General features: G+C 47.0%; 1 pseudogene; it reads right to left on the bottom strand.

Moving 5' to 3' along the window:
* The window catches only part of LOC125425216, a 44255-nt pseudogene extending 31818 nt beyond the window's left edge, over positions 1–12437 (bottom strand).
* Positions 12438–13306: the final 869 nt, after the last annotated feature.

Genomic DNA, 13306 nt, shown 5'->3' with positions numbered 1-13306 from the left:
GATGGGCTCTTTTGTGGGCTCTGATGGGCTCTTTATTGCTTCTGATGGGCTCTTTTCTTGTTTTTTTAAAAATTTTAAAAAAATTAAAATTTTTAAATTTTAAAAAATGTTTTTTAAAAATTTAAAAAAGGCCGTGAAAGCCTTCGACAATACATTTTTAATATGTTTTCTCACTTTGTGAGCCTCCCCAAGTATGTCTCCGGAGCAGCAGCACACGCGCTACATCAAATGGCACACTTTAGAGAAAGCCACTATGACACTATTCCAAGGATTATAATCGGCACTCACCAATGTCGAGTATTCTGTCCCCTGGCCGATTCCACCTCCAGCCTTCGAGTTGCTGATGCTCAGTGTACTGAAGCCGTCTGTCGTGGAACACCACTCGAAATATACTCTGAACAACAAAGGTTGAATTGGTTGTAAGACACACCTGGCAACTCATTTTGAGAATAAGGAGAAGAAAGGGGTTGGGAAGGGGAGCGTTCTCCCAAAGGTACATGCACCATACTCAAAATCTTGAATGGGGACTGGAGCATTCATGTGCAAATGCCTGCATAAGGAAAGCTCTGTCTGCAATGCAGATTGTGAGAATGGGCCCCATGTGGCACCGTTGCCTTATTCAAAACTGGAAGAAGGACCATGAGCCCAAGACACACTCCCACATGTCAGCATGCATATAATCCACACATCCAGGACACCGTGTCGGTAGGAAATCAAGTTTCTGGTCTTATTCACACATGTTTACACATCACTCGATCCTCCTACATTTGATGCCTAACGGCAGAACATGCCCACAGACTCAATGAAAAAGTACCCTCTGAAGCGAAAAGAACCTCCCTTATCAGTGATGTTTGACTCACGATGCCGCCTAACAAATTCAAGTCACCACTTGTTGGCTACATGGGATGGTGTCAAACAGTGTACTACAGCTACAGACATTTCTGTTGAGTGTCATGTTGCCTTCAATTGCTATTCTGCGTTAGTTCAATTTGGGTCAAGCCCCCCTTTTTTTAAAGCTGAGTCCAAACCCTCCTTTCCCCACCACATCTGTAAGACAGCTGCAAAATTTCCTCCGCACTTGAAAACTGCTGTCTGTTAGGAAAAGAAGACCCTTCCAGACTTAAGACTTTTATCAATTAAAATGGACTTCTGGACTAGGTTGGCACTGGAGATGTCAAACATTCTCCTGTGAGACACATTTCTAAACTAGTTCCCCTTTTCAAGATGCCTTTCGGCTTCCAAGCATATGTCTTAGCCTAATGCAGTGGTGGCGAACCTATGGCACGTGTGCCAGAGGTGGCACTCAGAGCCCTCTTTGTGGGCACATGCGCTGTCACCCCAGTTTGGACACTCGGCAGTGACATAGCGCCAAGGGGGAAAGGGTGAACGACGCTGCTGGAGTGCGCCCCTGTGGAGGTGGAGGCTTTAGGGCATTCTGGGGGCATGGTGGGGTGTTTCAGGGCATTCTGGGGGAGTTCTAGGGCAGGGTGGGGGCGAACAGGGGCATGGCAGGGGCGCAGTTATTAAGCCAGGCAAAGTTTCCCCTGGCTCCACCTGGCACTTGGTCTCTAAAAGGTTCGCCATCACTGGTAACGGAAACTGTCACATCTATGAATTAATCATAATGTATGGCATGATAGTTAATTTTGAATATACGGGCAAGATTCAAATCTGTTGCTGAGGAAGTAGAATAATTTTACAGATGGAACGGGTAACTATGGCAAGCTTGTTCCACGCTTGGATTCTCTACACACAATTTTGGACTATATAACTGTCTTAAGACATTCTGGTTTTGTAGTCTGTTCCAAGATGTCTACACTTTTCTGATTGTATTTAATTTGGCACTTTTGGCATTGTAATACGTTGCTTGGGTATAGTTTTTTTTTATTATGACTGAAAGTACTTTCTCCCTTCCAAATACATCTCACATAAACTAACCCTGAACGAGTGCATTCTTCACATTTCATATTTATAAAGACATAATACTGAGCAATAGGTATATTTCACGGCTATTTTGCCCATGATGCTCAGCTACTGGTTACGATTACCAACTCCTTTCCCTATTGACACGGGACAGATTATGATTCTGGTCTCCATAAGAGCCAGAGAAAGTTGTTCATGGTACCTGAAGGTAGTTGTTCTTTGAAGGTTTTAGACCAGTGGTGGGATTCAGCAGGTTCGCACGACTTTGGCAGAACCGGTTGTTAAAATGGTGCTTGTAAACAACCAGTTGTTAAATGATTTGAATCCCACCACTGGAACCGGTTGTTAAATGATTTGAATCCCACCACTTCTTTAGACCAGACCTGGCCATTATATACGGCCCGGGGGCCACATCCGGCCCCGCCGGATGACCCTGACTGGCCCCCCCCTGCCATGCTGAGGAGCAAAGCTTTGAAAGCCCCGCAGAAGCCGGTTGCCTTGGCTGCCGGCTTCTGCGGGGCTTTCAAAAGCTCCTCGCCCCTGCCTTTTGGCCCGGCCCTACACAATATTTTCTGTTTCTTATGCGGCCCCGTGGAAAAAATAATTGCCCACCCCTGCTTTAGACCCTTTGCAGGTTCAAGCAAGACAGCTCCTCTGGGAATACAAGAATAAGAACATAAGAACATAAGAACAAGCCAGCTGGATCAGACCAAAGTCCATCTAGTCCAGCTCTCTGCTACTCGCAGTGGCCCACCAGGTGCCTTTGGGAGCTCAGAATGTGCTGCTGAAAAAGACCTCTTCACATTCCCAGAGGTCGGGCCCTTTTTCAGATTATTTGTGAAGCAACCCTAAAATGATGACTGAGGTGTAGATATGGATTAGCGCCACGCAAAACGCTGCTTCTGTTAACAGTGAATGCAAGTCTGAAGCCATCTCAGCCACTATTTGCATGCTTTCCAACCACTCCTCAACCTGAAAAGGGAAGAAATTCTGCACCCTTTTCTTTACAAAAAACTCTACATTGACACTACATTGTGCCTTTGATTCCAAGGGTGTGCACAGTACAGCAGCCAAAGAATATGCACTGTCAACAACTGGGGAAATGAAACATGGGGAGGCGGGGAACTGGGAAACCAGATGGTACCTAGACTAAACAAGTGCCTAATATCAGAATCTGTTCTGGAGGACATTCAATATTTTCTGAGACTGTAGCCAAACCACTGAAGACTCCCTTGTTCACAAAAGTAGTTGCTCAAAGTTACCTGCCTGGCAATCATTTCTTGCACTAAATACTGGAATCGCACACCCTGGAAACTTAGGGCCATACAAGATTGAATGACAGAGATTCACAATTAGGATTTCTCATAGCGTTTTCCTTAATAAAGATTAAAAAAAACTAGCAGCCCCATTCCAGCCCTTTACAAATCCAGGAAGTAGCTAAAACAGCAGCTTAATATTTAATCCTTTTCTCCGATAATTTCAAAGAACCTGGTAATGCTTTCTTCCTTTGTAGGGAGCTAATGATAGTTGCAGGGTGGTGAGAAGACTCTTTGAAAACATGGAAGAGGGAAAGGAAGGCAAGATTAAACACAGTCCTTCTTCATCTTCAAAACAAACATGGTGCTTGAGGGAGCTGCTAATTAGTGTAAAAAGCACCACAGAGAGATCCAAACCTTTCTTCCAGCACATCTACTTGGACTCTTTCCGTCAAGGCACAAAAACACAAACCTACTACACCAGGGGTCTGCAACCTGCGGCTCCCCAGATGTTCATGGACTACAATGGCCAATTGGCCATGCTGGCAGGGGCTGATGGGATTTGTAGTCCATGAACATCTGGAGAGCCGCAGGTTGCAGACTTGTGCACTACACCATAGCTACAAGCAACCATCAGCCAAGTCTATGTGGTGCAAAATTTAATAAAGTGTCAATATAAAGTGGACATACACACATCAACACACTAAAATAGACACGTACTATGGAACAGCAGAACAACGCACTTATAAACCATAAGACAAACGAAAGTGTCAAGACAGATTTCTCAAAGATGAAATACAAACAGTACAAGTAATACAATCTACAGTGTAAAGAACAGCTTGAGCAGTGACGTTGATATCAACGTAAGGATAGGATTTCCGGTTCTCGCCCATTTCGTGGTCACCCACTTTGCCAGCGTGACATCATTGCAGTTTGCTCACTGTGGGGAACTTCATTACAAGCTAGATGCTTGTATATTTCCTAATGTGTCTCAGCATCCTGCTTTGGTTTATTTTGCCAGGGGACAAAGATACCACATTAATGAGCAACAGCCAGAAAAAAAGAGACAGTGGCCTATGAAGCTTCAAAGGCAAGCCACCTTTGCCTGAAAGAGAGGCTGTTTTTGTTTTTAAACAGCTACTTTCCACGCTCTCTCCCTGACTGCCCATTTAAGCTAACCCCACTGTCTTTTTAGGCAGAAGATGCGGAATAAGGGTGCATGCTTTCGAACAGCTGCGCCAGACTTGAAACAGACTGGCAGTTTCGAACCACAGGTGTAATCTCAATTCATATCAGGTAGAAATGTGCAGCATGGTTTACTCTCAGTTTACAGTTCACAGTTTGCTAGGATGTTGTGGGTTTTCCGGGGTTGTATGGCTGTGTTCCAGTACTATTTCCTCCTGACATTTCGCCAGAATCTGTGACTGGCATCTTCAGAGGATCCTACTGGAACACGGCCATACAACCTGAAAACTCCATTAACATCCTAGTGATTCCAGCCACACAAGCTTTCATCAATACAGTTCATAGGGTTTTTTTTTTAGTTTAACAGCCCAGAGGTCAGGGATGGCCAACCTATGGCGCTCCAATTGGTCATGCTGGCAGGGGCTGATGGGAATTGTAGTCCATGAACATCTGGAGCGCCATAGGTTGGCCACCCCTGCCATAGGTCATACGTCCATTTTTTAAAAACTTTGACAGCAAAGTGCAAAACAAAAAGCTGCCACAGCTGGAGGACCAGAGTTGGGTACCCTTGGTTTAAACAACCCCACTTGAGTCTTTTGGACAGACGGGATTCTCATCTGCAAAACCAACGGGATTCTCATCTGCAAAACCAACGGGATTCTCATCTGCAAAACCAACGGGGATTCTCATCTGCAAAACCAACGGGGATTCTCATCTGCAAAACCAACGGGGATTCTCATCTGCAAAACCAACGGGATTCTCATCTGCAAAACCAACGGGATTCTCATCTGCAAAACCAACGGGATTCTCATCTGCAAAACCAACGGGATTCTCATCTGCAAAACCAACGGGATTCTCATCTGCAAAACCAACGGGATTCTCATCTGCAAAACCAACGGGATTCTCATCTGCAAAACCAACGGGATTCTCATCTGCAAAACCAACGGGATTCTCATCTGCAAAACCAACTCACCTTCACAAGCTTCCCTGTCAGTTCGGGCAGCTCCCCCATCTTCCGGTTGTCCAGCATTCTGATTTCGTAAGACTGACCTGAAGAAGAAGAACAACTTCTGTGTCATTACCACAGAAAGAGACCTGTGTTTCATCAGTAAGATTAACTGAAAAGAAACGCAAGTATTTGATCGCTCTTACAGCAAGCATAACCACACTCCCCTTCCGTTACCTGAGACCTGATGAGGTTCCGCCAAGGTCTGAGAGACAGAGCTATTCCACCAGGAGTAAGGTTGAGGTGGCTGTGGTTTTCCATCAATCTGGCCTCCCTCTCCCTGCCCCAATATTTCTTTCTTAGTGCCATAAAGTTATCATGTTTCAAATGCTCTTAATGCTCTCAAATGTAGTTATATTGTTTTAAATGTTTATGTTGGCTAGGTTTCAAATGGTTTTTATCATGTGCTACGGAAATGCTGTGAGCCATCCTGGGCCCATTGAGAAATTTGTGCCACTATTTTTAAAGGGCTTTTCATAAAAGCGAAGGGCAAATCAATAGATCCTTAAAGGAAGGAAAAACACACTTTCTTTCAGAGTGAAACTGATTCAGTCAGAAGCTGCTGCAATTTGGTCCAGTCAAATGTCACTTTAATGATCTATATCAGGGGAAGGGAACCTGCGGCTCGAGAGCCGCATGCTCTTCTGCCTTTGCACTGTGGCTCCACGAGCCAAGTCAGCCAGCCCCATCCTTGCCCACCCTGCAGGTAGCAGGGCGGGCGCGACCAACCGCCCACGGTCAGCTGGGCGGCGCCGCTGGCTTTTCCCCTCTCGCCCGCCCCGTTGGAGCGGGGCGGGCACTTTCCCGGCGGCCGGCAAGGCTGAGCCGCCGGCTTCATCCTTGCCCGCCCTGCAGGCAGCAGGGCGGGCGCATCCATGCGCTTCTCAGAATGAGTGGAGTAAAAGGTTAAAAAACCCATATATATATATATATATATATAGTGTTATCTTTATTTTAAATGTCAAAAATGATTTGCGGCTCCAAGTGTTTTCTTTTCCCGTGGAAAACGGGTCCAAGTGGCTCTTTGAGTGTTAAAGGTTCCCTACCCCTGATCTATATAAAACTCTGGCAAGTGGACATTATCATAGGTATGTGAATCTGTCTGATCCCACAAAATTAATCAACTGGCCAATTGGCAGGGGAATTTTAAGAGGCAAGTCATTTTCACTGCCCTGCAAAACCACAACTTGCACGCATCCTGCATTTTACAGGTAGCAGAAAAACAGCAGACCTCATTTTGAGTCTAAGCCTGAATGAGTGTAGGAGCGACAAGCTAAATTAGCCAGTCCCATGCACATCTCCATCCCTGATGTCAGCAGCTACTGGTAGTTGCAGAAAATTTCTGCAAGGGATTGGGCGAACGCCTGCTTGACGGGTGAAAAGGAGGAAGCGGCAGCCATTGGGAGGAGGGGGGGTAGCCTCGTGGCGGGAAAATTTCCCTGCCACCTGAGGGTTGGGACGGAGATGCGGGAGCGGGGGGAGAAGGAGAGAGTTGACTTGGTAGCTGAGAGAGAGGGAGGAAGGTTGAAAAGGAAGAAAAGGATGGATGCTGGTTTAGGCAAAGAATAAAAGGTTTTTCCAGCAGAGCCTTGCAAAGGTGCTGCTCTCCCTAATGAGGCAGGAAGGAAACTGGAGATCAAACCCAGGCAGTTCCCAGGCAGTGACAAAATTCTACATCCTGCCTCCCTGAGAACAAGCTGAGAAACATCCATTCAGATGTCCTCCGCCTCCAGTAGAAAATTATTCAAATGATAGCCTCCCCTCCCCCCCCCCCCAGCATCTATTAATGGCCATGAACTTCCATGGCAAACAGGTAGTATGGCCCAAAACGTTGGTCCTTTCTACTAAAAGAATTACATTTGGCAGGTTGGCCCAATGGGAACGGGAAATGAATGGTTATTTTAAGGAAGAACCCAGGGGTCCTAGGTTCCAGACACTCCAGGTGGCAGTCTGGAGCCCAAGTAAGGTATTAGGATTTTTGTCATATTCCTGACTTCTTCTGATTCATACACCTAGTCTCCAAATATGTATATATACTTTACCCATAAGCACTCTTTAAGCGCTCAACGAAGAATCTTCCAGTATCCATTTATTGCAGGCAAGGAGCCCCATGGCCCAGAGCGGTCAGCTGCAGTACTGCAGTCAAAGCTCTGCTCATGACATGAGTTTGATCCTTACAGAAGTTGGTTTCAGGGGACTGGCTCAAGGGTGACTCAGCCCTCCATCCTTCCAATGGTGGGTAAAATGAGTACTGAAAGGCACCCAGCATTCTACAACACAGGTGTTGTTGGGGGTAAAGTGTAGATGACATGCGGAGAGTGCAGTGGCATACCACCCCATAAAAAAAGTACACCTAGTGAACGTGGTGGTATGGCGTTACCCAATGGGTCAGGAATGACCCAGTGCTTTAATTTATTGTGGCATAAACTCTCAAGAGCCAACTTTGCTAGAGGTAGTAAATATCCCGGAGGGGGATGGGGGGGAAGGTGGAGAGGGTTTCATTTTGTACCATTGGTTTTAATTTATTAATGTGGGCACTTAGTATTGTATTTTAATTGTTCTTATAGAAATATTGCATTTTAAAGTTTATTGACTGTCAAGTTTTATGTTAACCCACCCTGAGCCCTATGGGGAAAAGGCGGGGTATAAATAAAATTTAAAAATATTCAGTTGGCAGGAATATATATACACAAAAGGTCATAAACAGAAAGCAGGAGGGAGAAAGAAAGGCACCCAGCGTTGTATTTTACAGAACAGATGAAGGTAAAATCCCCTCGAAAGAATAAATGATCTGGTCAAAGAGTACGTGTGAACTATTCTCAACTACCAATGAATTGGCAAAGTAAAATGAACTGTGCAAGAAGGGGCGCTTTCTTTCTACAGTTAGCCAGCTAGCCCCTACTGAGCCTACAATCGAGAATACCAGATCAGAATAGAACAGGGGCCTGCAACCTGCAATTGGCCATGGTGGCAGGGGCTGATGGAAATTGTAGTCCATGAACACCTGGAGAGCCGCAGGTTCCAGACCCCTGGGATAGAAGCTGCAGATTCAGCAGGTGATCAAGGAATCCCCCTTCGAAACTTTTCAGTCTGAACGCAGCAAGTTTTTTAGTCTGTTGTTGACAGTCCAGAAGGAAGCCCAGCTGACAGTAGAACAAGGAACACACACATGCTCTGGGAGGTGAGCAGAGAGACAGGAAATCAACATGCGTACACAGGACGTGCTCTAGGGCAGTGATGGCGAACCTTTTTGAGACCGAGTGCCCAAACTGCAACCCAAAACCCACTTATGACTGTCGCCAAAGAAGTGCCAACATGGCAATTTAACCTGAATACTGAAGGTTTAGTGTATGAAACGGTTGGCTCCAAGGCATGTGTTACTCGGGAGTAAAAGCTTGGTGGTAGTCGGTGCTTTGCTTTGAAGCAACTGTACAACCGCTTCAAACGCAGTGAATCCGACTTCATCTAGGAGGGGTTTACTTCCAGAAGCAAACCCCATTACCAGCAACCAAGCTTACTACTTGAAGTTAAAAGGATCACGCTTTCTTCCCATGAAAATCAGTAGGGTTTAACAGCGCTTAACAGAGTTACCTACACTGCTTCCCCAAAACTAGGTCTCAGGTTTAATTTTAATAATCTCCCTGAAATAATTACACTATTATCACGCAATGAACTAACTCTGTGCACGCGTGCCCACAGAGAGGGCTCTGAGTGCCACCTCTGGCACCCGTGCCATAGGTTCGCCATCACTGCTCTAGGGCCATAAGCCAGCCTCTCCCCAGCTGTCCTTTGGCCACAGAGAAAGCAGCTTCACCTTGATTGAGATAGGTGAGAGTTTCATCGTGGAGTTTCACAGCAGGGGAAGTGGCCGCACACAGCACGTATTGGAACGGAAGGATTTTGTTCTCATTGTCAGAAGGCAAGTTGGATTCTTCTTGCTTGAAGATGGGTAAGGCCAAGACATCGCTGCAAGAGAAGCAGGCAATTAGGGCAGCTGATCAAGTCTTACTCAAGAGGGTTTTAAAAAATTTATCATGAACATCCCTGTTATTCAAAAAAAATAAACGGGGCTCCCAAAGGTCCCCACAACTTTAACACATTTGTTTTCAATTTCCTGCAGAGGAATGCCTGATTCTCTCACCTGCAGTTCCAAACCATTTTGTTTCCGTTATTTAAAACACTTAGTCTCTGCCTCGTTAATGTAAATTGGGGGGTCCCAAACTACAGCCGGGGGGCCAAATGTAGCCCCCACAGAGGCGACTATCTGGCCCTGGGCATGGCGTGATAGCTCCATTCATGTGCAGTGGGGGCACCGAGGGAGAGAGGAGAACCGGCTAACCAGCTGTTGACTGCAGTTACATGATGGCACTAATCTCCATGAATTTTTCTGACAGAGTTGGAAACCTTACGTGGCAACGCCTGCTCCGCCCTTCCCTCTCGGCTACTCCAGCAATGTTGCTCCTCAAGCTTTCTGTTCCGCCTCACTCCCATTGAAAATCGCCAGGCTGGCGAGAATGGCTAAGCTGGCTACTAGGAGAACCAGAGAAGATACCTGATCCCTGGGTTAGATGGAATCTTCATTAGGAAAGTTCTGCTTTTTTTTTTTACAGGGAAGGTATTCCACAGCCTCTAACAACCCAAACCCACCCTGACATACTTTGGTGCTGTTCTAAAATAGTCCATGACAGAAAGGCTGAAAGGTGAAATCAAACATTTACAATCATTTATTGCATAGGAATTTATTCATAGTTTTTTAGTCCGGCCCTCCAAGCGTCTGAGGGACAGTGAACTGGCCCCCTGTTTAAAAAGTTTGGGGACCCCTGATGTAAATTGTTCATGTGTGCTTTCAAATTTTTTAAAAAACACGGTAAATGGCAAAAATAGAACACAAACATACCCAGGGCAACATGAAACTCTACAAGATCTAAAAAGGGAAGTCACAGAGGGCAATTAAAAGAATGGCGGCTGCTGCTGCTGACCCTCTTGGCTTGCCAGGTCCAGCTTTAGAAATTCCTGGAGATTTGGAGATGGGGAAGACTTTGCTTGGTCAATGGCGGCAGGCCCCCTTCCTCTCCCAAGCTGATCTGGCCACTGTGAGTCATGCAGCGGTCACCTCCAGGCTGAACCCTTGCAGCTTCGCTCTACAGCGGGCCTTCCCTTGCGTCTGATCCGGAGCGGCAATTGCTCCAGAGATACAGCAGCTACCGTGTATGCTCACAGGGGGTGCCATCAGAGATCACATCACGCCTGTGTTACGCCGTCTGCACTGGCTACCGATCGAATTCCGAATCATTTTCAAGGTGCTGGTGTTAACCATTAAGGCCTTGCGCGGCCTGGAACCTCCATACCTGCGGGACCGTCTTACCCCATATGTCCCGAATCGGTCTCTGCGCTCGGCAGAGGCCAACTTACTGGTGATCCCTCAAGCGCCCCTCAGCCAGTGTAGCTAGCCTCCACCAGACCCAGGGCCTTTGCACAGCCCTGGCCCCGGCCTGGTGGAGCAGCCTCTCCCACTCAGCTGTCAGGGCCCTGCGGGATCTTAATGAGTTCCGCAGGGCCTGCAAGACTGAGCTGTTCCGCCGGGCCTTTGGGGAGGCTGGCCGCTGATGGCCCCCTCCCCTCCCCTTTATAACATCAGTGGATCCTGCCGTCCCCCCCCCCTTCTTTCTTTTAGGGGACTTGATAGTAGGTGCCATCTATTATGTTGATTTTAGTACGCTGCGTTTTAATGGGGTGGGGTTTTATTTTATATAGAGCCTAAATAACTAATATTGAATTGATTTTAGTTTTTGGTTTTATTGTGCTCTATTTATGTGTCTGTTGTTCACCGCCCTGAGCCCTCCGGGGGAGGGCGGTATATAAATATAACCAATAAATAAATAAATTCAGTGGGGTACAATGATGATGATGAAGAAGAAGATGAAGAGGAGGAGGAGGAGAAGAGGGGGAGGGGGAGAGGAAGACGAGGAGGAGGAGGATTATTTATATTCCCCCCCTTTCTATCCTGTAAGGACACTCAAAGGGGCTGAAAATCCCCCCCACCCCGCGTCCCGACAAAAATCCTGTGAGGTATGTGGGGCTGAGAGAGCTCTGTAGAGCTGCGACTAGCCCAGGGGTCTGCAACCTGCGGCTCTCCAGATGTTCATGGACTACAAATCCCATCAGCCCCTGCCACCACGGCCAATTGGCCATGCTGGCAGGGGGCACGATGGAGTATGTAGTCCATGAAACACCTAATTAGCCGCAGGTTCTTTCAGACCCCTGGGCTAGCCCAAGCTTAACTTGCAGAGCGGGGAAGTAGAGCCGGTTCTCAGGATTAAGAGTGCACCTGGCTCTTAACCGCTACACCCTGCTGGCTCAATGCCGTAGAGAGTCCCCCTCCCAAAGCATAATTTTCTCCAGGGGAACTAATCTCTGTAGTATGGAAATGAGCTGCAATAGTGAGAGATCTCCAGGGATCACCTTAAGATCAGCAACCCTACGACCCACCACAGTTCCTGCCCTTCCAACAGCGAACGCACGTACAAAAATCACTGGCCATTCTCTCTGTGCGTCTGAACAGGCAGGGGAGTTCCCCGGAGCCCAGGTCAGCCCGTTCATTATGTTTGACTCGAGTTGGATTTTTTTTTTGTTCTCTTAGCAACAGCATTCCTGGCTTCAAAGATATTCATCTGAAGTCTGGCCATATTTGCATAATGTAAACGGCTGACCATCCCTCCCTGCAAAATAAATAAGGCTCCGGAAAGCGCCCCGATTGAAAAGAGCCCAGATCTATCTCTCTCTCCTGTGTCACATGCCTCTAAGAGAAGCGACTCTGGGCGAGCCGTCTGAGTCATCCCCTTGCGCAAGTTCTAGGTCATGCCGCTCCCTCATCGTTGACAAACTAAGCCTTGAAGTTGCCTCACCCTGCCCCGGAGGCAGACCCAGAGCGGTACAAGGCTTACAATTATGGTGTGGGAAGAAGACTACAGGGGAAAGCCCCATTTCCTACCAGGGTCTGCCTTAAAGACAAGTCCTTACCTGGTATTGGCAGGTAATTCTTCAAATGAGTAATCAGTTTGATGCATCATTCGCCAGGAGGCTAGTAACAAACTCCGTTCATTTTAACTGCGCACCATTTAATTTTTGTTAGCCTGAGACCAGATCTGGTGTGAAATGAGACTCTTATTTCAGAACCTGCACTGGATCCAGCGGAGGATTTCCACAGAAAGAGGGCACAGGGGTGATTTTTGTAGATTCCTCAGCTCCCTCGGCACATGCAGAATAATGCACTTTCACAACTGTTTGCAAGTGAATTTTGCTATCCTGCACCGTAACATCCAGCTGCAAAGTGCACTGAAAGTGCATTGAAAGTGCATTATTCTGCTTGCGCCGAAGGGGCCCTCCTTCCACGACAGACCTTTGACTCTCCCCGCCTTCGCTGTTCCTGGGGGGAGGAAAGAAACCAACACTGTGTAGTCAGAAATCCCTGCCCTCGGTGGAAATGATCCACGGGATCCAATTCGTCAACACCTGTGAAAAGCTTCATGCTTCCTGCTGAACCCTGATTCGGAAATACAGTTCTTCTGGCTATATCCAGCGATGAGAGTTTCACAGCTACAGTTCTAACTGCCGCCTCTTTCATTCTGGCGATGAAAGAAAACCTGTCTTCTGAGTCTCCCAAGGGCACACAAATATCTGTACAGCAAACGCCTCTGCTTTATTTGGCTTGTGCTTGAAGCTCCACCGTGAAGTGATCCCTTTATAATTAAGAGCCAGAAAATATCTGTCCAATAAAAGGTGACTGGGGGTGGGGGTTGGGGGGAGAGAGCTGGAGCTGGCAATGAGACTTCCTGAGCCCAATTCCAAACTAAACTTCCTGGAAGGTGGAGATCCACCTTTGAACAAATTTGAGCAGAGCTGCATATATACAAGGCTTCAAGAGCCTTGGAGCCTT

This window comes from Sphaerodactylus townsendi, unplaced genomic scaffold, assembly GCF_021028975.2.
Source record: "Sphaerodactylus townsendi isolate TG3544 unplaced genomic scaffold, MPM_Stown_v2.3 scaffold_22, whole genome shotgun sequence".
NCBI classification, from domain to species: domain Eukaryota; kingdom Metazoa; phylum Chordata; class Lepidosauria; order Squamata; family Sphaerodactylidae; genus Sphaerodactylus; species Sphaerodactylus townsendi.
The sequence above is the reverse complement of the archived record's forward strand: the minus strand, read 5'-3'. Positions and strand labels throughout refer to the sequence as shown.